This window comes from Sorex araneus, chromosome 1 (genome assembly GCF_027595985.1).
Source record: "Sorex araneus isolate mSorAra2 chromosome 1, mSorAra2.pri, whole genome shotgun sequence".
NCBI classification, from domain to species: domain Eukaryota; kingdom Metazoa; phylum Chordata; class Mammalia; order Eulipotyphla; family Soricidae; genus Sorex; species Sorex araneus.
In genome coordinates, this window is record NC_073302.1 from 165,716,690 (window position 1) to 165,741,082 (window position 24,393).

Consider the following 24,393-nt stretch of genomic DNA (forward strand, 5'->3'; position numbering starts at 1 on the left):
AACTTGACTACTACAAAGAGTAATTAGGTAAGTACTTAACATTCTATGGTAACTTGTTTAATCAAATCATGATAAGAATATTTCGATCCCAGTTTTTTAACCACTGTATAATAACATATCAATCAGAAGAAAAGCGGTACATTTTGTATCAAAACTATTAGAAACCTTCCATGTATTTTAGCATACAATCTTATTAAACATGACCACAAGGAATTTTTACATATTAACCATATCTGTGGTGTTGAAGAAAAATTTATAAACAATAAAATCAATGAAACTAGTAACACAGAATGCAACTAAGATAGTAAATTGTCACACAGGCTTTTTGTTTGTTTGGGGCCCCACCCTGCAGTGCTCAGGGCTTACTCCTGGCTATGCTCAGAAATTACTCCTGGTGGTGCTTGTGGGACCATACAGAAGGCCCAGGATTCAACTCAGTTGGCCATGTGCAAGGTAAGCTATGTGTTTGCTACACTATCATTCCGGACTGATTTTTTTTAATTTTTAACTTTTTGAAAAACAGAATGCTTCATGAATGTGCATGGTCATCCTCGTGCAGGCGTTTTGCTGTTCTTCCCTGTGTTGTTCCAGTTTTAGTAAATGTGCTGCCACAGTAGCATAAATGGCCTCTTCAACAGTCTCCAGTCCAACTTCTACCAATTATTAGCTTTATAGTCATGGTAGGGCTCTATATTTTTTTCTAAACATCATAATCTGTAAACTAGGACAATAATAACAGCCTCATACTGTGATAGCAAGGATTAAATGATATTGAGAACATAAACCACATCAGCACATCAAAAATACTATATGTTATTAAATATAAGATTTCAAGAATTGTAAGACATACCATTATTTTATCTACTATTAAGTAAGGGAGCAAAAGACTGTCAATTAAATGGTGACATAATGCCTTAATGATAATCCTAAATGACAAGCCATCACACCAGCCTCTCAGTGCTTTGAAATTAATTTCAGTTCCACCCAGGTTTTTGGCAGTTTCTCATGCTTTCATTTGCATTCCCTTGAGTGTGATAGACAATATTTGTGCACAAAAATCTGTAATAAATAAATAATTAATAGAGTTCAGTCCTCTATGGTCCTGTCCTTTCTGTGACATAAAGCATTTTGCTTTTTCTTAATAAAAAATAATGGGATTATAACCACCTTTGACCTATTAATACATCTGCATTAGCATTAAATTTATGCCTTTATCCTCTGATTTATGAATTTTTAAAAATATTTGGTAGCTTCATATTTAACCACCAAATTATTGTATAATTCCTTTGCAGACATTTGCCGTGGTATTTAAATGCAATATGTGCAGTAGCATCAATGCATATACTTAATTAAAGTGATGACAAATAAGGAATTGTGACCAACTTTGTGCATGCCTAACAAAACTGTCATTGTCACCCCAAAGTGTCTCTCCAAAGTGTCACTCCAAAGTGATTGTATGAGGTTATTAATTATATTTCATCACAATGTCAGAAATGTTAAAAAGTGAAAAATATACATTTTAGAATTGATGAAATATACTTAGTAAGTACTCTCAGTGTGTATTAGTACAGATATTTGAGGGTAAAAGTTCCTAGGCATAGAACTCCTTACCAATTTAGTAAGTTACTACTTTTGAGACATTAAGATTTTTTGTTCAGATAAAAATGTTCAAAACATACATCTATTTTTATATATTTAGTTTATATTTCTAATGAGATGTAATAATTAAAATTTGCTTATCCATGACAAGCAATTTCAAATACATATTTTTATATACATAAAGTGGATTATAATACATGAATAAAAGAAGAGAAATCAATTCACATGAGAAGATATGAGGAACCTAAGATGCATATTGCTAAGGACTTTAGTCAGAAATAGATGCATGTAACATGGTTTAAATTTCAACTTTTGGAAGAAGCAAAAGAATAGGAAGAGTCAAAACATCAGTGGTTACCTTACTCTTACCAGGAGAGTAAGCTTGATAATGTTGATTAAATAAAATGCAGAGGAATTTTTTTTGGCATAAAATGATTCTGTAGTTTTGATTTCAGGCATTTTACATTTGTTAAAACCTATATAATGTTACAAAACAAAAACTTAAATAAAACTATTCAGGAAAAATGAGATGCCATGAAGGAATTTAGACAGTGACAAAAGAATCTAAGTGTATTACAAACACATGTATGAAACAAACTTACTGAAGAAATTAGCTATAAATAATATTTACCTAATAACTTAATAAATGTAGCCTATAGAGCTGAAAAAATATAATTTTGCAATAATATTCTAGTGATAAAACTGTTTCTCACAGTGGTACTGGTTAACTATTGTGATGCTATAAACTCATGCTCTGAAAGTGAGTTCTTAAGTAATTATAAGGTAGATTATGGTAATTAGATTTCTTTTCTGTTTGTTATCAGCTCATCACTTACAATCCTCCAGGCTTTTTTCTGGCTCTACACTCAGAGATCACTTCTGGTGGTACAAAGGAGACCATATGGGATTCTAGGGATAGATCTCAGGTGGGCTACACACAAGGAAAGCATCTTGCCCACTGCACTGTCTTTCCAGCCCCAGGAATCAGATTTCTTTCTACAGAAATAGAACTTTTTTTTTTAATTGAGTCACCATGTGGAAAGTTACAAAGTTTTCAGGTTTAAGTCTCAGTTATACAATGCTCGAACACCCATCCCTTCACCAGTGCACATATTCCACCACCAAGAATCACAGTATAGCTCCACCCCGCCCCCCACACCCCTAGCCCCCCACACACCCCTAGTCCCCCACCCCTCCTGTGTAACTGATACATTTCACTTTACTTTCACTTTGATTACATTCAATATTTCAACAAAACTCACTATTATTGTTTGGAGTTTCTCCCCCCTAAAGTTGGACCTACTGAAAAGGAAGCATTTGATAATTTGTTTTCCATTGCTGAGAATGAAGAGATATGAGGTCGAGTGACTGCACTAGCAGCCTCATGGTTTTGGGTTTCTGTATTTTAGTATTTTAGTAACTAAGTCCAGAGAAAGATTGCACTCATATGTGGAATATAATATAACTGAGAAGTACAAGTTTTCAGTGATGCAATTTCTGGCAGATATTTCTCAGAAATAGAACTTTAAGGGGAGAAGCCTAGAATTTTCTATGTGGCAATGGACTAGAGTTGAAAGCAACGATATGAACTAATGTTCAGTTTAATATAGATGCAGAATTTTATACATAAAAAATGTACACAAACATGTATACACTTATATTTCTTTTCTCTGTGATAGAACCTAGAAGGGATCTTTTACTCCAATAGTAATAAGTACACATTGTACCAAGATCTTATTTTCTATTACCTGTATATAAGAAGTATATCCTCCTCTTATAAAATATTAGACCAACACTCTTCAAAACTGTCAATGTCATTAGAAAGAGTCTGAATAATTGTTAGAGCCCAGAAGTCAATGCAATGTCCTGGACTAAATTGTGAAACAAACTAAAACCTGATTAAATAGATCAAAAATAGGTATGAATAATAGACATTAATTAACAATAAGTTATTAGTGCTGGCTCAACTATAACAAATATGCCATAAATATTATAACATTTTAATGATACAGGAATCTAAGTTAATAAAAACTTCTCTATGGCATCTTCTCAATTATTCTGTAAGTTTAAAGTTCTTCTTAGACATTTTCTACTGTCAAAAATGATTTAAACTAGATTACTATAATGCATATTGTGAAAATAAATGAAAATATAAATTAAAATTCTGGCAAGTAGCACTGTAATAGGCTTCTAAATTATAATTGATATGAAAACTTCATAGAAATATCTTTCAAGTAATTTGAAAATAAAATGAATATGAAAAAATGAATAGGGGAAGTTTTATAGGACAATGTGTAGCGCATTTGCTTTGCATGCATGTGACCCAGATGGATGGCCCCCATCCCATTTGTCCCCTGAGGTGGAAAGGTAGGAGTAAGACCTTAACATTGCAAAGGCTGTGGCCTTAAAATAAAACCCAAAAAACAAAGAAGGAGAAGGAGAAGTAGAAGGCAAAAGAAGGGATAGGGAGGGAGAAAAAAGGGAGAAGAGGGGAGAAGGCAGAAGAGAGAAGGAAGAAGGAGGAGGGAGAAGAAGGAGAAGGAGGAGGAGGAGAAGGAAGAAAAAGAGGTGGAGGAGGAGAGGTGGAGGAGGAGGAGGAGGAGGAGGAGGAGGAGGAGGAGGAGGAGGAGGAAATATTCTAAGCCAAATTAAGCAGTTTAGCAATTTAAGAACAAAAATACAGATTGAACATGAAGATAAATATTGATTAGGTAATGAAGTTGATGGTGGGGTATTGAAAAGTTAGGAAAAGTATATACTAAATCTGTGATCAAAGAAAAAATACATTTTTTTTGGGGGGGTCACACCCAGCAGTACTTTAGACTCACTCCTGGCTCTCAGATATCTCCTAGCCATATTCAGGGAGACCTTACGTAGTGCTGACAAATTTTATCAGCTGTGTACAAGGTAAATTCATTAACCCCTTACTATACCTCTGATATATCTTTGATATAGTACAGAGGGAATATTTCAATGGCAATTTTTCTTGAATGTGATACTTATAGAAATAGATTAAAATTATTTTTTTCAAATCACTTTAAAATGTAAAAGGTAGAGTATCATCATAAGAGAAACTGAAAGTGATACAGTGACAGTGAAAGTTGCAGTTCAAGACTTCTGACGAGGTTCCTCTAATTCTTACATAGTGACATTCTCAGTGCAGTTGAGACCTTGGGTGTCATTCTAAAACATAGTTATTGTAGGATGCACGGGAGATCTCGGGATGGGGGCGTTACTGGCACTGCTCTCCACCACGATGTGACCTGAGCAGCTGCATCTGTGTGGCCTCTCCATTGCTGAATGATCATGATCCCGGAGGCCACCTTTTGGCACCAGCAGCTTCTACTTTTGGCACCATTTACTTTTGGCACCAGCAGATTCTTGCAGAAATGCTTCTAGACTGTGAAATAAGCCAGGGCCCCATGCCGCCTCAGGAGGAGAAAGGTTCTCTCTCGGCTTTTCCTTTCGGGGGAGGCGGAAGGGGGGGAGCGGCGTGGTGACCACCATCTTATAATAACCACTAAAGGGAGGTATGAGCTTGCAATTATCCAATTTATGGCAGAAATTTCCTTGGACTTAGTTACTAAAATACTAAAATATAGAAATCCAAAACTGTGTGGCCGCAATGACAGCTGCCCGACCTCATATCTCTTCATTCTCAGCAATGGAAAACACATTATAAAATGCTTCCTTTTCAGCAGGTCTGATTTGGGGGGCGGGGAACTCCAAACAATAATAGTGAGATTTTTGTTGAAATATTGAATATAATCAAAGTAAAGAGAAAGTAAAGTGAAAATTATCAGTTACACAGGTAGGGGGGTGGGATGGGAGGTATACTGGGGTTCTTGATGGTGGAACATGTGCACTAGTGAAGGGATGGGTATTCGGTCACCATATAACTGAGACTTAGGCCTGAAAGCTTTGTAACTTTCCACACGGTGATTCAATAAAAAATATATATCTACATATATATTTATATATGTAGATATATATTAAACATAGCTATTATAGAGTGCCTCAGTGGAAGAATCTGCTTGCACCAGAGTCAAATGGTGCCAGCAAGATCTCAATAAACATGATTTCTGAAATCTGTAGAAATAAAAATTTAAATAAGGTTTATTTTAAGTAAGAAAACCAGGGAGATGGTGGGATATTGCAGTGAGTAGGGCACTTGCCTTTCAGGTGACTGACCTGCGCTTGATTCCCAGCACCCTATATGATCCTTGAACCCCTCCAGGAGTGATCCCTAGACATATAACCAGGAGTAAGCCCTGAGCACTGCAACAAAACAGTAACAACAAAAATGCAAACAACCCAAAGAAAGGAAACCAGTGATGCATCATGAAATAGACAAATGTCACAAGCGACTGACCCACCAAATACACACCATACATATAAATACACACATTCTCATACGCTGACACACACACGAAACTACTACACATGAGGGGAAGTACTTAACATCTTATATAGAAAATTCTATATACTCTCTGTGGGAAGAGAGTCTCTTGCCTGCACGCCTGGCTGTCTTCCCTGGGGCCCCTAGGAGGGGATGGGCTCCAGCTTCCCTCCTCACCCCGAGCAGAGCTCCCAGTGGCCAAAGACCACCGGAACCTAGCTACAGCCATGCTGGAGGCCCCTCTCCACACGTTTCGGACAGGCCTCATGCATGAAGGTACCGGCAGAGGAACCCAGGTGTGTGTAATCCCATCAATGGCCAACATACAGAGAGCTCTCAGAAGTGATATCTTTAGCCTACTTCTCCCTCTGGGAGAAACTGGCAATCTTCTGAGAGTTTCCTGCCCACATGGGACAGCCTTGCAAGCTTCCCATGGTGTATTCATATGCAAAATCCAGTAACAAGCTGGATCTCATTCCCCTGACCCTGAAGAGCCCCCAGTGCAATATCATTAGGAGGGCCGAGTCAAGATTGACTTCTAAGATCTCAGGGAAAGGACGAAATGAGATGTTACTGAGCCCGCCTGAGAAATCGGTGATTAATAGGATTTCGTGATAGAAAATTTCATAAAAAACATTAACACAAATTCATATTTAACAAACTGACAGATGCTTAAAAATCATTATGATAGGATGGTCAGTGTTATGCTCTGTCACATAGTCCATAAACTGAAAATACATTTCTGTGAGATAAACTGGCATATACTTCTAGACCTTTAAAATATTGAAACTTTCCATGAAACCAATATGCTTTGATCTATCCTATGAACACTGACAACAGTGCATCAAATTATAGGTACTTAAGTTGCGATTTTGGGACTAATAAAACTATGAAAAGCAATCTAATCATCTCATTGACATATTTCAAAAGTAGAATGCCCACTATATATAAAAAGTATAGATCCACTATATATAAAAACAATACTACTTTCACCATTTTCAAATTACTTTTCACTATTCTTGTGTTTTCACTGTTATTTAAGATTCAAAAGTTGAAATAAATATATACTGAATATCATAATGAGTATGTACAAGAATAATTGTGAGCATCTGGTTATAATTATTTCAATGGCTTTAATGACCAAATATAAAGTTATATTATATTATAATAATTGAAGGTAATATGATTCATTGGGGCATGTTATGATGGCTAATGTTGTATATTAAAATAATTTTGTCTATCACAATGGAATTTGGTGTTTTCTTAATAAACATTAATGTCACCTGGGGATCAGTAAAGCAGAAAATTCACGTTGAAATAGATGTTACATAGAGATATATTTTGCTTTAGGAAATTTAAGTTTTATATGATTTTTATAGAAGTTACCCTCAAAACTAAACAGTGGCAATAGGGATAACTGTGTGGTTAATGATGGTGAATATATCTCAAAAAAATTCTCTAAGATATTTCCAGTTGAACTTGTAGTAGCCATTATACCATCATATAAGAATTATTTACCAAATATCTTTCTGAAAAATGTAAAAGCCTGGAACAGCAACATGAGTGAACAGAGACTTGTTTCATTTGGGTACAATTTATACAAGGAAAATAGAACTTTAAAACAAAGATTATAGTGGAAAATTAAACATTGTGGAACCATAACTTAGGTCAGGCAAAATAGAACTGATTTAAGAAAAGTATGGTATAATTTTCTTTCAAATTGAACTTGCAACAAGGACACATAAGTATTCGAATGCTTTTAACTATTAACAGTATGGCCTTGGGAGCATCATTTGTTTTCTTTAGGCTTTGATTTTCTTATCTCAATACCAAGATAATAGTAACTGCTTCAAAGACTTATTGAGAGGATTATATCAAAGGAAAAATTTTAAGTGATGAGTCAACATCATTCCTTACAGGAGGATTTCACTGTACTGGAGAAGAAAAATGTACTCTGACCAGTGAGTTGAGTGAAATAATAAGACTTAGAAGGGTATTATATTGGTTATAAGGAATGGTGGATAAACAAAATATGAAGAAGAAAGACCAAAATATGAAAATGGCTATATGAGTGGGAGGATGTCAAAACAACAGAAGTGGAACAGTGAATGGTCTAGCTAACTCCACCACGAGCAGAACAAATTGGGAATATTTATTATTTTGTTTGTTTATTTTGTTTGTTTATTGGTTTTTGGGGGGACACCCAGCTGTGCTGAGGGATTGCTCCTAAATCTATACTCAGAGATCACTCCTGGAAAGGCTTAAGAGTTCATTTGCCAGGAATGAAACCAGTGTTGGTCGCATGCAAGGCCAGCACTCTGTCCACTGAACTTTGGCTCAGGCCATGAGAAGGCGTAGGTAGTAAGAGTTAAGATCATGAGGGAAAGTTTCTGTTATAAATCAGATATGGAACAGGAAAATTTGGTGCCAGAGAAATAGTATACAGTAGGTAGGAACACGTGGCCAACTCAGGTTCAATCCCTGGTATCCTACATGTTCTCTGCAGAACCCCAGGAGTGATTCCTGAGCGCAGAGACAGAAATAACCCCTGAACATTGCAAAGTGTGGCAAAACCATAAAAACACAGTGAAACTAGACCTATGTGTTCAGGACATAACAGACTTACTGTATGAATCACTGACTGACAGAATAAATGAACTGTTCCAAAATGTTTTCTTTGTACAGCTTGATAACATTGTACATAGAAGAAAAACCTTAAAAATAAAACAGCAAATCTCTAGAAAACGCCATTTTACTTATTTAAGTATCCATTCACAATATTAACCTGTGTTTAAAATATATAATTACTACTATTAAATTTCAAGTTTCTTTTCTAGTTGATAGTGTTGTTTGCAAATTACCCTCAAGTCTCATAATCCCCAGACTGCTAACTAGATCTATTCTGCATGGTAAGGTCATTCATTATCAAATGTTGCTGCCTTACTTCCTTCAATCCATTGAATGCACCTATTATTTGTTCCTCTGCGTTAGAACTTCCAATAGTGATATAGCTAAATGGATAAGCCAATGAATCAGCACAACTATAAAACTTTCCACAAAACAGTTTTCCATTTTCATAAGTTTTCTGATTTCACTATAGTGGAGTAATAAGAATGATTTTCTGTTAAAAATAAAAGATGTCTTCCAATTTGCCTTCATATAGAATGCCTATCTAAATCTCAACAAATGTCTCCCAACAAATGCCTATCTAAATCTCAACTGAGGGGCTGGAGCGATAGCACAACGCGTAGGGCGTTTGCCTTACAATCGGCTGACCTGGGTTCTATTTCCAGCATCCCATATGGTCCCCTGAGAACCGCCAAGAGTGATTCCTGAGTGCATGAGCCAGGAGTAACCCCTGTGCATCACTAGGTGTGACCCTAAAATAAATAAATAAATAAATAAATAAATAAATAAATAAATAAATCTTAACTGAGTCTCACTGTTAGACAAATGATGAGAACCCTGCCATTTCACTTCAAAGTCATAAAGATTTCTTGATCAATTTTAGTCATATTTTTGAAATTCTTAGACTGAAAAATAAGGGAAAAATGTATTTGCTATTGGAAGAGTGACATGAAACTTGGATAAAGCATCCATAGAAACTGATAAAGAATCATCACAAAACTGCATCGGCCTCCTGTCTTCACGGGTCATTCATTTGGGTATATGCCAACCTTAAATGTGTCCTGATTAGAGCAGCCCACACACAATATCATACTCACATATTTCTCACTTCTATTTTGAACAAATTTATGGCATACTAAACACAAAAGTTTACTCATTTTGCTCAACCACAGAAAGTAGGAGTTTTGATTTCCACACCGAAGACTTACATTGCTTTCCACTCATTTTCTAACAATAACATAATTAAATAATGGACCGGCTGAACTCATTATCCAATTATTTCCTTATTCTCTTCCTTCAGTTAATGCTTCTACTTATAAGTGTGTGTGGTATGCAACGATGCATACCAGTATATGTACATTGTGTGTATGTGAGTGCATGTGTGTGTGAAAGACAAAGAGAAGAAAGGGGAGAGAAAAAGAAACACGCAGAGAGAGAGAGAGAGAGAGAGAGAGAGAGAGAGAAAGATAGATCTTAGTAATTGACCTATAGGGTACCTTTTACCTTTTGTTTGTTATTAAAGTAAATAAAAACTATTATAAAAAGTAACATCTTTAATAACATTACCAAATATTTCACATCTACTCCCAAACATACAAAACCCATTAATTTGAAAATGGTACACTTATCTTCATTGCAGCATTAATAAAATTGTCAGAATATGGGAAAAAATGTGCAGTGACAGGTGAATGGCTAAAATTGTTGGGTTAGAGGGCTGGAGAGATAGCACAGCGGGTAGGACATTTGCCTGGCACACAGCCGACCCGGGTTTAATTCCCAGCATTCCATATGGTCCCCTGAGCACTGCCAGGGGTAATTCCTGAGTGCAGAGTTAGGAGTAACCCCTGTACATCGCTGGGTGTGACCCAAGAAGGAAAAAAAAAGAAAAGAAAAATGAAAATGAAAATAAAAATGAAAATAAAAATGGCCACAAAAGAATACTATATGACTGCAAGAAAAATGGGATTAGGTAGCTCACTGCAACATGAATGGAACTGGAGAGAATTCTGTCAAGTAAAAAAAGTCAATGGAAGAAAGATAAGTGCCCAATAATCCCAGTCACTTACAGAAAAATAGGCAGTATTAAAGAATTGAAAACTCATGATCTTAGTTTATAAACCTCAAATTAACAAAACATAAGGGAGGGGTTGGGGATGAAAAAGATGAGGATTAAAGTTTCCAAGGGGACAACGGTGAAGGGTCATTAGTACATTGGTGATAGTGGGGTCCACTGTACATTAAAATAATAAATATTAATATTGATTTTAACCATATTATCCAAAATATTAGCGAAAAATTCTATCATTATAATTCTAAATGAAGTAATGGTGGTGAAAATGGTGGATTAAGAAGAAACCACTCCATGGAATTCTACTTTATAAACTTTTTCAATGGCTTGTACCTCTTCTTTTTTGTGTCTCCTTGCATGTATCTTCTTCTGAGCTGAGCATCCCCTTAACTCGGTCAGCAAATCTGGAAGTGAGGGAAGAATTCAAGAATGTAGCCATGTATGATCTAGAAACAGTCATAAACACAAAATTACCTTCACAATGCTGTAAGAACTCCAACTCAGTACCAGTTAACTGCAGGGAGGCTAGAAAATGCCCAGGAGGAAGAAGAGAACATGGATACCATGGAGCCATTGGCATCTGCCACAGTTTCCTTCCAAATACCATTATACCTAGCTCAAAATCCTGTAACCTTAAATATTCTAAAGCTTTACTTTCAAATATTGATGTGGCCACAATCTTTGGGAAAAGTTTCAAGAGTGGGCTGCATGCCTTGATACCCCGAGTTTGTTCTTATATTTTGTTTGTTTTGTGGGTTCCACCCAGGGTTTCAGGGGAATCATATGCAATGCCACAAATCAAACCTGGGTCACCAAGTGCAAGACAAGTATAGTAACCTTTGCACAATGTCTCTAGCACCAAGGTGCCAAATGTGATCTCTAGAACCCAACCCATATTTCCAGCACTATCAGGCATAGTAATTTGGTGGTCCTCAAATTACTAAACCTCAGCAACTCTGTATCACTGGGCATACAGTACCAAACATAAAACCCTTTCTACCAGACAAAAACTACCATCATTGACCCCATGTCTCCAGGTACCATTGAAGGTGGCCCCAATAGAAAGTATGTAACATATGGGCAGATCAGAACAAAGTGATAGAGTTGGTAAGGCACTTGCCTTGAATGCCGTTACCCAGGTTCTATCTCGAGCACCTTATAAGGTCCCCTGAGCCTTCCAGGAGTGATCCCTGAATGCAGAACCAGGGGTAAGACCTAAGCACAGCTGGGTGTAACCCTCCTCTCCCCCTGACCCTGAAAAAGAAATAAAAAAGAAAAAGACAAAACACATAACAACTTGGTTTCTTGTGGACTAATGGCCTGTAATCTAAAAAAAAACAAACAAACATGATTAAATAAGCCATTTAAATCTTGTCACATTCAATATACGAATGGGACTGGTACAATTAATATTTCTGCTTATAGAAGGAAAGATGTGAAACTCAAGCAGTCAGCATAGATAAAATTTTTGAAGAGCTTCTGAATGAGGGGTTTAGCCCATGTTTAGGGAGCTTCAGGACTAAAGTCTTGTTTGAACTCTTGTCTGTTTTTCTTTTTTTTTCTTTTTATTTTTTTAAAGAATTTTAATTTATTGAATCACCATGTGGAAAATTACAATGCTTTCAGGCTTAAGTCTCAGTTATACAATGCTGAAACAACCATCCCTTCACCAGTGCCCATATCCCACCATCACCACCAAAAAAAAAAAAAAAAAAGCACACCTCCCATCCCGCCCCCCCACACCCTCCCGCCTTGTAACTGATAAATTTCACTTTACTTTCTATTCACTATGGTTACATTCAATATTTCAACACAAACCTCACTATTATTGTTAGGAGTACCCCACTAGTCAGACCTGTTGTGAAAAGATATGAGGTCGCGGCCACGGAGTTTTGGATTTCTGTACTTTAGCAACTAAGTCCAGGGAAATTTCTTCCAGGTATTGGATCATTGCAAGCTTGTAAACCCCATCTGTGGTCATCATAATATGGCAGTCACCACGCCCTTCACCCCCGGCAAGAAAGAGGCAAGAGAGAGAAATACCTTTCCCCTCCTGGGCAGGCATGGGGCTGCCGCTTAGTTCTCAGACTGGAGACATTCTTCGAGCTGACCATGCCAAAAAGTTTAGCTGGCATCTGGAGTCACGCTCATGCAGCTGCGGAGAGGCCGCACACACACGCGGCCCTCGGGATCACATCTTGCCAGCGGGAGGGGCGGGTGCCACCCACCTTCCCAAGAGTACCCTCGAGTCCTATTGCTGCAGTCATAAATCTCATCTGTGGTCCTCATAATATGGCAGTCACCATGCCCTTCAGCTCCGGCAAGGAAGAGGCAAGAGAGAGAAATACCTTTCCCCTCCTGGGCGGGCATGGGGCCGCCACTTAGTTCTCAGTCTGGAGACATTCTGCGAGGAGCTGCCCTTGCTGAAAAGTTTAGCTGGTGTCTGGAGTCATGCTCTTGCAGCTGCGGAGAGGCCTCACACACATGTGCGGCCCCCGGGATGACATCTTGGCGGCGGGCTTGTCTGTTTTTCTGATGAAACCCCAGGTCCACTGCTCTTCATCACATGTAGCACTGCTTTTTTTTTTTTGACACTATCTTATAACATAAAGTAGGTACTTTTAATCATGCTCTTCATGGGCCTGCAATGGATTTCCTGTTTTTGCTTTATATTATAGTATTTATTTAGTTTTCAGTCACACCTGGTGGTGCTCAGTTCTATGTTTACTTTTTGGCAATGTTGGGGCGTGCAATATGGTATTAAATATTGAATTGAGGTCAGCACACCCAAGGTAGGTATCTTAACCCCTGTACCATTTTTCTGTTATGAATTTTCTTATTTTTCCTATAATCACATGTCAGTATTTTTTACAGTGCAAATATGGGAGATGGACTCAAAAATTTAGCAGAAATCAACAGCAATTTTTTGATTAAATTAAGATACTACTTGTAAAAATCTTCCTCTATAATTATTTCTCTGTGTCTTCTCTAGTGGCCCTTTCCCCATCATAACACATACACTCACACAAATAATTAAAGCTATCTGGACACCATTAAATATTATGATCATTGCTTCATAACTGGCTCTTACTGAATCATTTTCTACAATAGTTTTTTTCAATCATATTCCTTACGTTTAGTGCCTAAAAGTGCTCAGATTCTCTAGCCACTCCAGGGCCTAATGTTCTGAACGTTTTCACCCCCTTTCATTCCTTCTCGACAGCTAGGCAATTCCTCTTTGGCTCATCACTTTATAATAATTTATTAAAGGGAAGACAAAAATATAATATAAATGTTTCCATTCCTCTTTCAGACACAGCCTTTGAGTTAATAGACTTGGAAGGCATGTGGCCAATCTTTTAAGTCATGTCAGATAGTAGTTTTACCAAACGTTCACAACAGAATTAGGCACTCCTACCTTACAACCCCATAAACTGTTTCCCCAGAGCTTGCCCACTTACTGTCAAGCTAAATAATTAAAAACTTTTATACACAGAAGCACACCAAAGTACCAATTTTTGTTAGTTAAGTTAAACAGTTCTTGTTGATCTATCAGACACACCTATAAATCTTAGTGACAAGGCAGTGTAAATCTACTTTTTTTCCACGCCACAGTCCATCTCATGGCAGTGTAGAAGGGCAGGTGAATCACAGTCATTTAAAGATATCTGTCCCTCATTTCTTGTGTTTCTGCTCTCATTTGGGTTTTCAGAATTCCCTCTTTTCAGTCAGCGTTTAAGTGCATAGGTGAACAGAAAGACAAGTGAGAAGTGACAACTCATATGACTTGTTTCTAGTACCCAGGTATAACCTGATGCACAACAGAACTTAGCAATATACATATGTGCATATATATGTTTTATATGTGAATATATATACCTAAGTGAGAAAAAGTGAATAAAGTATGTGCCTCACAGAATAAAATTCACCAATCTAGGTCAGTACTAGCAGTCCCTACATAAAAGCATCATTTGCCAAGAAAAGGCACTCACTCCTCAAGAATTTTCTTTTTTCCAACCAGAAAGTTGTTACAGTAAATATGCAAATATAAAAATCCAAAGATGCCAACCCAAAGCCTTTAGTGTTAAGCAATGATTTCTGCACAAATTGACATCAGAAATCAATGGCCTGGATGGAAGATGAAGGAAATTTAATGAAAAGTGGGAAAGCGAGCGACAGTGTGGTTGAAATTTAAGGATAAATATCTAGGGATCCCAATAACTAACTCCAAGGTAAGTAGTTATGGTAAGCAACATTATAAGATGACTCTCAATATTATTACCTACGGTCTCATGTCTTACACTATCCTCCATAGCTGCCCTAAGAATATAATTGAATTGTATAGCTCTCTTGGATAGTATAAGATAATGCAATTGCTAATCCCATGAGCTTCCAAGATCATCAAAGACTCTGTACTAGCCAATTGAAGAGACAAGTACTCCCATTAGTACTGCAGAAGAAAAGTTCCATACTGTCTTGAGGGCCCCATGGCAGGGAATTGCAGGTGCCTTCCAGAAGTTGACTCTGCCCCAGAACATGTCACCAGCAAGAATGTAGTGATAAAGGCTCTACAATTTCAAGTAACTATATTCTGCCCACAGTGGTGACTAAAAACCAGTAAGTCACAGATGCATATGTACTTTTCACTGATACCTTAATTTTTACCCGTTTAATACAGAAATCAGCTATACTACTGTTCAGAACCGAAGAACTACGAGATAACACATTGGTCCTTAAACTGCTCAGCAATTTGTTACGGAAGCAATAGACAACTAGGACAGTAGCTAAGATTTTTGCACATGGTCACATAATAGACAACAAATTTTCTATTACTAAATGATAACTTAGGGAAATTATGTACAAACTAAACTATGTACCAAATAGACTAAAGGAGATCAGTCTTTTATTCAAGAAAACAAAATAAAATGGTTACTTTCTTTTCTTCAAGGATAAAGCAAAGGCTACAGAGGCCAATGGCTTACTAGGTAAATAGCTTTGTATTTTATTTAACATTTTATTTAAGTTTCCATTGTTTCTGCAACTGACTTTTTATAATTTTAAATCCCATCTTGCAGGTTAGTAAATCTTCAAGATTTTGGAATCTGTCAGATGACACAAAGGTTGCTGAAAAAGAATTAAGAGGACTTAAGTGATAGAGCATATGCCTGGTCTATGCAAGGCACTGGGTACAATGTCCCTGCATATAGCTCTGGTCACCTCCACACTGCTGAAACTAGTACTAGAAGGTGTGACCCACTCTGCAATAAAAAAATACAAATAATTTTGTATTTTTAAGAATTTTTAAGAATAAAAATTAGTTTATTAGACTATAGAAACTTTAGTTTTCTAAAGGAAGAAATTTCAAGGTCTGATGCTTTGAATACCACCATATTTACATATAAATAATAAATAGATTTGACCTATTATATTTGTGACAACTACTTTCATTTGATAAAAATTATTTTGGAAAAAATTCCAGAGCTATGCAATGGTTTAAATGGGCATATATTCTTTTTGAAAAATGTTGATTCTATTTTTCCACATCTGTTCATCTGACATTATTTGTAGAAAGATAAAGAGAGAATAATCACAACCAGAAACAAACCAAGCTTATTCTCCATTGCACTGATTAACACTTGCTAATGGCACTGACAAGAAGAATCTAGTATTCAATCATATATTATATTTGACTGTGAGTTATGCTTAATAACATTGCAAACACAGCGATAATATTATGGAAGTAACTCCTATTTCTAATAAATGTCAAGGCATAGTTAAGTGTACTGTCAACAATGCTGTCGATTAATTGTCAATTACTAGTGCCAAGGTAAAGGCGAGCTGTTTGTTTTCTGAGCAAACAGTTCATTGAGAAGATGGTTTTAATTATAAATCTCTCACGTCCTTCCACATTAAGTGTCTTACTAGATGTTGAACCATCATTAATGTCTTACATAGTGGAGTCGTCTTAGCAATTGTTTAACAGCTATTTTGCAATTATAAGCAGCACACTAGTTAAACAAAATTAGAGTCCACAATTATTTTTATAATGAATTGAAAATATAAAAATACATGCAACTCTCTGGAAGTCAAAGCATGCTTAATTCCTTAGCTTCCCATGGAGTGAAGGGTTAATTTATTAAGGAATGCAATATGATTACAGCAATTATGGCATATTGGTTCTTGATAAGTAAGATTTTCTGGAGTTTTAAATCTAGCAAGGAAATTACCTCTATATGATTCTCTTAGGACACCAAAAAGCACTTTAAAAAAAAAAAACCTCTTATGTGCTCAGAGTCTGTGAAAATACTTACCTTTAACTAATGGACTTTTTGAAAAATTAAATTAAGTACCTTGAATTTATCACTTAGAAACAATAAATGCATTTGCATTCATCACATTAATCCTGAGGAAGGACTATGTTTCTTTTCATTGTCTGTAATTATATAATTATTTGCTGTTTACATGTAAGTACATATAAGCATAAAATGAAATCATATTTTTAAAATGTGGTGATTACTGTGCTTATTTTACTACATGGAGTACTTAATCAGTTCCAAGCGTGATAACATAATGGGAAATATATCTTGGGCATAAAACAATTCAAAGAAATTTTTTCAATCTTGGATTTTTCACAGCTACTTAGAAAGTTGCAAAGTTCAGCTTATCTTACCTTACCACCAACTAGATGGTCAGATTTTTTCATCAAATCTCTGAGTGAACGACTTGAGGCTCTTTCTGTTCCTGGAGCGAGCAGGTATCATTGGGCGACACTAGCTTGCGACAGGGACAAATGGAGATGTTACTGGCGCCCGCTTGAGCAAATCGAAGATCAACGGGACTACAAGTGATACAAGTGATACTTAGAAAGTACTGCAGAACACATCATACACGGGCTTGTCAGTCCTATAACAGGAACCGCTACCATATTAATTCAAAGTTCAGTTTAGGCACCTCTATCCTCCACCTCCAATATTTGTTTCTGCAAACACTGCCTTTAGCCACTGTATCAATATAGCCACCCCAGCTATATTCTGTCTCATCAGCCCATGCTAGCACTTCGTAACAAATACAATTTCTAATCATTATTTTCAAAAAGTGCTCACTTATCGTGTAATGTCATCTCTCAGAATATAAGCACCAGCAGTCCATCATGGTTTAGCTCCATGTTTCTAGTGCCATGTATGGGCTTTATATATAGTACATTTTAATGAATAGATGTTAAAACTAACAAGACAATGAATGAAAGAATATGGGTGCTGTACTTAAACAGCTAGACTATTTGGCCGCAATGTTTGCAATTTGTCATCAGTCTATAAGCATAGCAACAGAGGAGAGTAATGAATACTCTGAAGATAAGAATCAGTTCCCCAAACCACAATTCTCTTCCATCTTCTATCATGAGGCATGTCTCTGAGCACTTTGGCAAAAAGGGTAGGGCTACAGAATTTATTGACAACACATGAGATATTGAGTAGAAATAATGCAGTATGGCATCATAAAGCTTGGTACCAGTTGAAGTGGAAAGCTTCATAGCATCCATCTAAAATGTCAACCAAAAGAACAATCCAAATGTACATCTAAAAGTACAATCTAAAGGAGTTTCTTCACTAGCTGAAAATACAAATAAACAGCTAATCATGATTTTTTTCAAAATAGGGCTCACTTAGCAGTATTCTGAGACCAGTATCATTTACATTAGAACTTGGTCCAGTGGTGCTCAGGTCTGGAAGTACGAAGGTTCCATCAAGGCTACACAGAATAATTCTGGAGTGGGGTTGAGGAATTCAGCCAGATGTTGCATACACAGGCCTCTATTCTACCACTTGAGTTGTCTCCCCACTATACTACATTTTATTCTGATAAAAATTGTGTTTTAGGACTTGCTCAGGAAAAGCCCAAGGAATAACTAAATTAGAATGAAGGCAGGTTTTTCCCCTATATGTGTGAACCATCTTCCTCAAGAATATTTCCACAGTCTTAGTCAAGAATATTTCTACTGTCTCAGTGTTGGAAGGCTTTTCATCAAAAAACTATGAACAGGAAAATAAAAGATCACAGAGGCATGAAGACAATAACTAAAAATTTGCATAGAGGGACTGGAGAGATAGTACAGTAGGTCAGTACTTGCCTGGTACACAATTGACCTGGGTTCAATCCTTGGCACCACATATGCCCCCCCAAGCCCCGCCAAGAGTGACCCTTGGATTCCAAGCCAGGAGTAAGCTTAGAGCACCACCAGGGCATGGCCCCCAAAAGCATAAATAATAAAAGTACGTAGGACCACTAGTGCTAAATAATCAGGAGGCATCAAAGGACATTGTTATCAATAATGATCTTTTAATGCTTAGATTCCCAGTACCTCTGTTCTAAGTCAAATTTAGAACCTATTTCATATTTGAGACATGTTATTTACTTCATACTCATGATTCTCTTGTCACTAAGGTAGCACTATGTCATACAGAATTATTGACAATATACATAACTATGGACTGGAGCGATAGCACAGTGGTAGGGCATTTGCCTTGCACACGGCCAACTTGGGTTTGATTCCTCCATCCCTCTTGGACAGCACGGCAAGCTACGAAGAGTATCCTGTCTGCCTGGCAGAGCCTGGCAAGCTACCTGTGATGTATTCAATATGCCAAAACCAGTAACAATAAATCTCACAATGGAGACATTACTGTTGCCCACTTGAGCAAATCAATGAACAATGGGACAACAGTGCTACGACAGTGCAGTGCTATATTTAACTATGCCTTGGCATTTATTAGAAATAGGATTTACTTTATAATATTATCTTCTTTCTTACAATGTTATTATGTCATTGACAGTAGCTTTATGTTGCACTGTCAGGTGCACACTAAGAAATTGATAAATTATGTTGAAATATCTTTTCATATTTGATTTACAGGTAAATATGTGAAACTATTTAATATAGAAAAAATTGGTTATGATGTACAACCACAAAATATCTTTTAAGGTTTTCTTTTATTTCCATATAGCAACTAGAAAATATACATGATTAGATTACTTTAGAACAAGTATAATTAAATGATTAGACAAACAGCAAGAATAAACTAAAATCACTAAAGATATGCCCTATAGAATGTATGTCTTATACATTTTTATATTATATAACCAGCCTATTTCTCACTGGTTGTAATCATTTCATACTTGGACTCATTCTCAAAATTATAATTTATAGTGTTTGATTAAAACAAAATGAAAAGGACTTAATGTGGGACCATTAGAAGTATGTTTTTAGTAAGAGTTAAAAGCTCCACAATCAAAATTTATTTTGCAAAGCAAGATAATGTATATATAACATACATGTATGTGTACATATGCATATATAATATATATATTTCCCCATGTGACAATGAAAAAAGTCAAACTTTATATTGTCAAAATGCACTGGAGAACAGGAAAGTAAGTAGTTGACTATGTTACACGGAAAAATTAGAAAAGCTAGAATTTTAAAGTTTCCTGCAGAACTAGTCTGCAGTAACTCACAGATTACTAACAACTTATGCAAGTTTAACATGCCTATTCCATCTGCTCTTCATTAAAAAAAAACTTGTCACCATAGCAACTGCCACATGCTATGGTATTTATGCCGCATCTGATGTACAAAGCATAGTTTGTGTAGGAAGGAGTGTGTGTATGTATATGATGTGGCAGCTGTCGTCTCTGCCATTTTGTTGCTGCTTTAGAATAAAACAAGTAGTGATTCTGAAAACTCATTTGAGTAGTGATACTAGTGCTCATTTAACTAAATCCTCACTGACAACCATAATCCTTTATCGAATCATTTGACATTAGTTGGCTGACTTACTTAAAAGGGGTTATTTTTAATGTTTTCTTAAGATTTGTCTGTTTTAAAACTTATATTTATTACTCAAATTTTTTGTTTTGTAGTCTAAGTATCATGGTCTTGAAAGTGTTAATGTTTTTGGTTTTAATGCATAAAGTGGCTGGATGGTTTTTAAAATTTTTTATTTTAATCCTTTAAGTAGACTTGATACATCAGAATTCTATTTTTCTAAAGCAGTAGGTAACACTGTTTGTGTGTGTGTGTGTGTGTGATATTACAATAGACAATAGATATCAGCTCAACTAGATAGTAGAAGTTTCCTCTCAGGAGTATTCTCTGCACAAAAGATATCTGTGTTCCTTTGTTCCATTATTTGTGTTGTATTTAAATTGCTAAGATTGAATTGGACATAAGAAGTATGGCAGATACTAGTGACATAATAAATTATAAATTACAGTTTATATCTGCGCTAAAGGCTGGACATGCAAAACTGTGCTCTCTACTTTTTTATAAAATTTAAATTTTTGGAACGCTTGCTTCTCTTCCTAGTAGAGGTGGTCATGTGATACAATGAGTTCTAGTTAAAAGTCCATTTGGGAGTGGCAGAGAGGTAGTTCCATGGGTAAGGCTCTTGTTTTGAACAATCAGCTGGATTCGGAGCTGTCAATATATATGGTTCCCTGTGCCCCGCTAGGAGTGATCCTTGAGCACAGAGCCAGGAGTAAACCCTGAGCACTGCTGAGTGTGTCCCCCCAAACAAACCAATATAAAAGTTCCTTGGTGCAAATCTGTGGAAATCTTTGCGCCCTGGAACAAAATGTGCCTATCTCTATTGACACTGTTCCATTCCTTGTCTAACATTTTGAGTTTAAGTGATTATTTTCTGATGATGTGATGAATGTGGTAGACTTTAAGGAGAGAACAATGATATTTCAGCATGGTGGAAATGTTGCACAAGTTGCTTTGTTCTGGCTGTTACATTTCTACTCAATTACATTTATAATAATTAAATTTCAGGGGCTAGAGTGATAGCACAGCAGGAAGGGTGTTTACCTTGTACATGGCCAACCCGGGTTCAATTCCCAGCATCACATATGGTCCCCTGTGCACTTCCAGGAGTAATTCCTGAGTGCAGAGCCAGGAGTAAGCCCTGTGTATCGCCAGGTGTGACCCAAAAAGCAAAAAAAAAAAAAAAAAGTTAAATTTCAGTGAGGATATGGTCCCTAGTAGTCAAATATGTTATTTGCAAGCAAGTGAACTCTTCTCTGAGGGAATTATTATTTTGGGGCAAATAAAGTACTATAGTTTTATTCTAGAATATTAAAATTCAGACCATTATGTTTTAAAGATTATTTTGTTTGTTCAAAACTACATATCAGAAAAATATCTAGCATATATTTAAATGCCCTTGATATAAAAAGTTATTTCTATATAATGAGCAAAATCTCAGCCTAAAACAGTTATACATGTGCACACAAACAATGAATAAACAGAAAACACTAACCAAGTTATAACTCCCTCACTCCAATTAATTTTTTGTGTGGCAGGAACTAAACCTACATTCTCACATATGCAATCTAAGACAAGTGCTCTATCCCTGCACTCCATCCCCAAATCAACTCAATTCCAAATTTTACGTGTCAAAAATATTCAATTCCAGAGCTGGGAGACAGTTCAGCAGTTAAAATTCATGCCTACTATGCCCCCTACCCAAATTTTATTGCTGCCACCACATGCTGCATCAATCAATACTAAGTACATCCTTGCAGGACCCCCAGCGCCACCTGGTGTGGCTGTGGAGACCCTCCGCACCTTCAGGACGACCCCGGGAACACTCAGCAGTACAGGGCCAAGCAGGATTTCATTCTCAGGATCATGAATGGAGACGACAGCACCGTGGACTGAGAATCTCTGCTTCACCTGCCCCACCTCCCTAGCACCGCTTGAGAGGCTCAGTTAAAACTTTTTAATATTATTTCAGATTAAATATATTCTTCTGAGCTATTATATTTTAGTATTTTAAACACTACTTCAAAGAATATGTTAAGTTAGTCAAGGTATTGCTTTTGATCACCTGCAGTTTTACTAATTTTAAGGATCAGACTGATATAGTGCCTATTGATAATTAGCTGAGCTGCATCATAATTTTAGTTCCAATTTTCCAAATATTATGCATATGCTCAAAAGAAGGAATTCACATAGGTAAGCACTCAGGTGGAGCTTCAACAGCAACAAAATATCTAAGTTGAAAACACCTCTTGTTTTATTGGCCTTTCACAAAGGTTATTATGATGTGTTAAGGTATATTTTACAGTATTGAGTTAAAGTAACTGTAATGTGTATAGGATAGAAAAGATAACCAATGACCCAGCAATAAACTTAGAACAGTCAAACCAGAAAATTAAGTGTAAACTGCAAGGTCCATAAAAAAATGATGTTAATTTGAGATTTACTTTTCTTTCTCTATACCACACACACACACACATACACACACACACACACACCCCAGAATTTTTTTAAATTTTATTTTACTGAATCACCATGAGAGTTACAAGCTTTCATATTTGAGTTACAATCATACAATGATAAAACACCCATCCCTCCACCATTGCACATTCCCAACCACCAATCTCCCCAGTATACCCACCCTTTCCCATCATCCCACTGTCTCCATGGCAGACAATTTCCCCAATACTCTCGCTCTAATTTTGGGCATTCACTGTCACTGTCATCAATTTGCTTGAGTGGGTGCCAGTATGATCTCCATTCGTTCCTGTAGCATGCTAATGTACCCCAATGGCATATTGGGGGCTCTTTCAGGGTCAGGGGAATGAGGACCGTCATTGTTACTGTTTTTGGCATATCGAGTATGCCATGGGTAGCTTGCCAGGCTCTGCCATGTGAATAGGATATTCTCGGTAGCTTGCCGGGCTCTCCAAGAGAGACAGAGGCTTTTGGGGTGGCCTCGGTCTTCGATACAAATATTGAGATGTTATCATGTTTGGTCCTTTATCTATTTTCAGCACACATCTCCCATTCCGACTGATCCCTCCAACCTTCATTGTCTTAAAGATCCCTTCTCTATCCCAGCTGCCTTTTCCTCCGCCCCACCCTACCCCCCTCATGAGGCAGGCTTCCAACTATGGAGAAATCTTCTTGGTCCTTGTGTCTACTGTCGTTGGGACACACCAGAAATTTTATCATTATAAGCAGATCTAATTAAATCTTGAATTCCAGGGATAGGTAATTCCAACCTGTCTTCTACTCAATATTTGGTGGAAGCAATAGAACAGAATCTGCAGCGCTGTCATCCCGTTGTTCATTTATATGCTCGAGTGGGCACCAGTAACATCTCATTGTCAGACTTGTTTTTACTGTTTTTGGCATATTGGATACACCACAGGTAGCTTGCGAAGCACTGCCATGAGGGTGAGATACTCTTGGTAGCTTGCCGCGTTCTCTGAGAGGGGTGGAGGAATCCAACCCAGGCTGGTCATGTGCAAGGCAAATGTCCTACCCACTGTGCTATTGCTCCAGCCCTAGAATAGCATATCAGAGATCAAATAGAAAGCAGGTTGTTCAAAGATCTAACATACATATTAGACTTCTAGTTGTCATATAACTGAATTTCACAGTATCTGACTAGTCAGTGGCGGGATGCATATTCATTTAGTGATACTTAAGAATCACGAAATACTGCTACTTATAAATTTTACTCAATTCTCAAAAATCAATTGAATTATATACATATGAAATAAATTAACTACTCTTTAGTCTTAGTGAATGTACACATTAATTTACTTTATTCACTAATTCAACCATATAATATTTGCTTATTCATTTTTAAATTCTTTCAAGAATTACTGATCCCAATCTGGAACCAAG

The 24,393-nt window shown here is 36.7% G+C and overlaps 1 non-coding gene across 1 annotated transcript; it reads right to left on the reverse strand.

Annotated features, from left to right (window-relative positions):
* Positions 1 to 513: 513 nt before the first annotated feature.
* LOC129401437 (U6 spliceosomal RNA) lies at positions 514 to 620 on the reverse strand. The gene has a single exon (XR_008628346.1). It is a non-coding gene; the product is annotated as a U6 spliceosomal RNA (small nuclear RNA).
* Between the last annotated feature and the right edge of the window lie 23,773 nt (positions 621 to 24,393).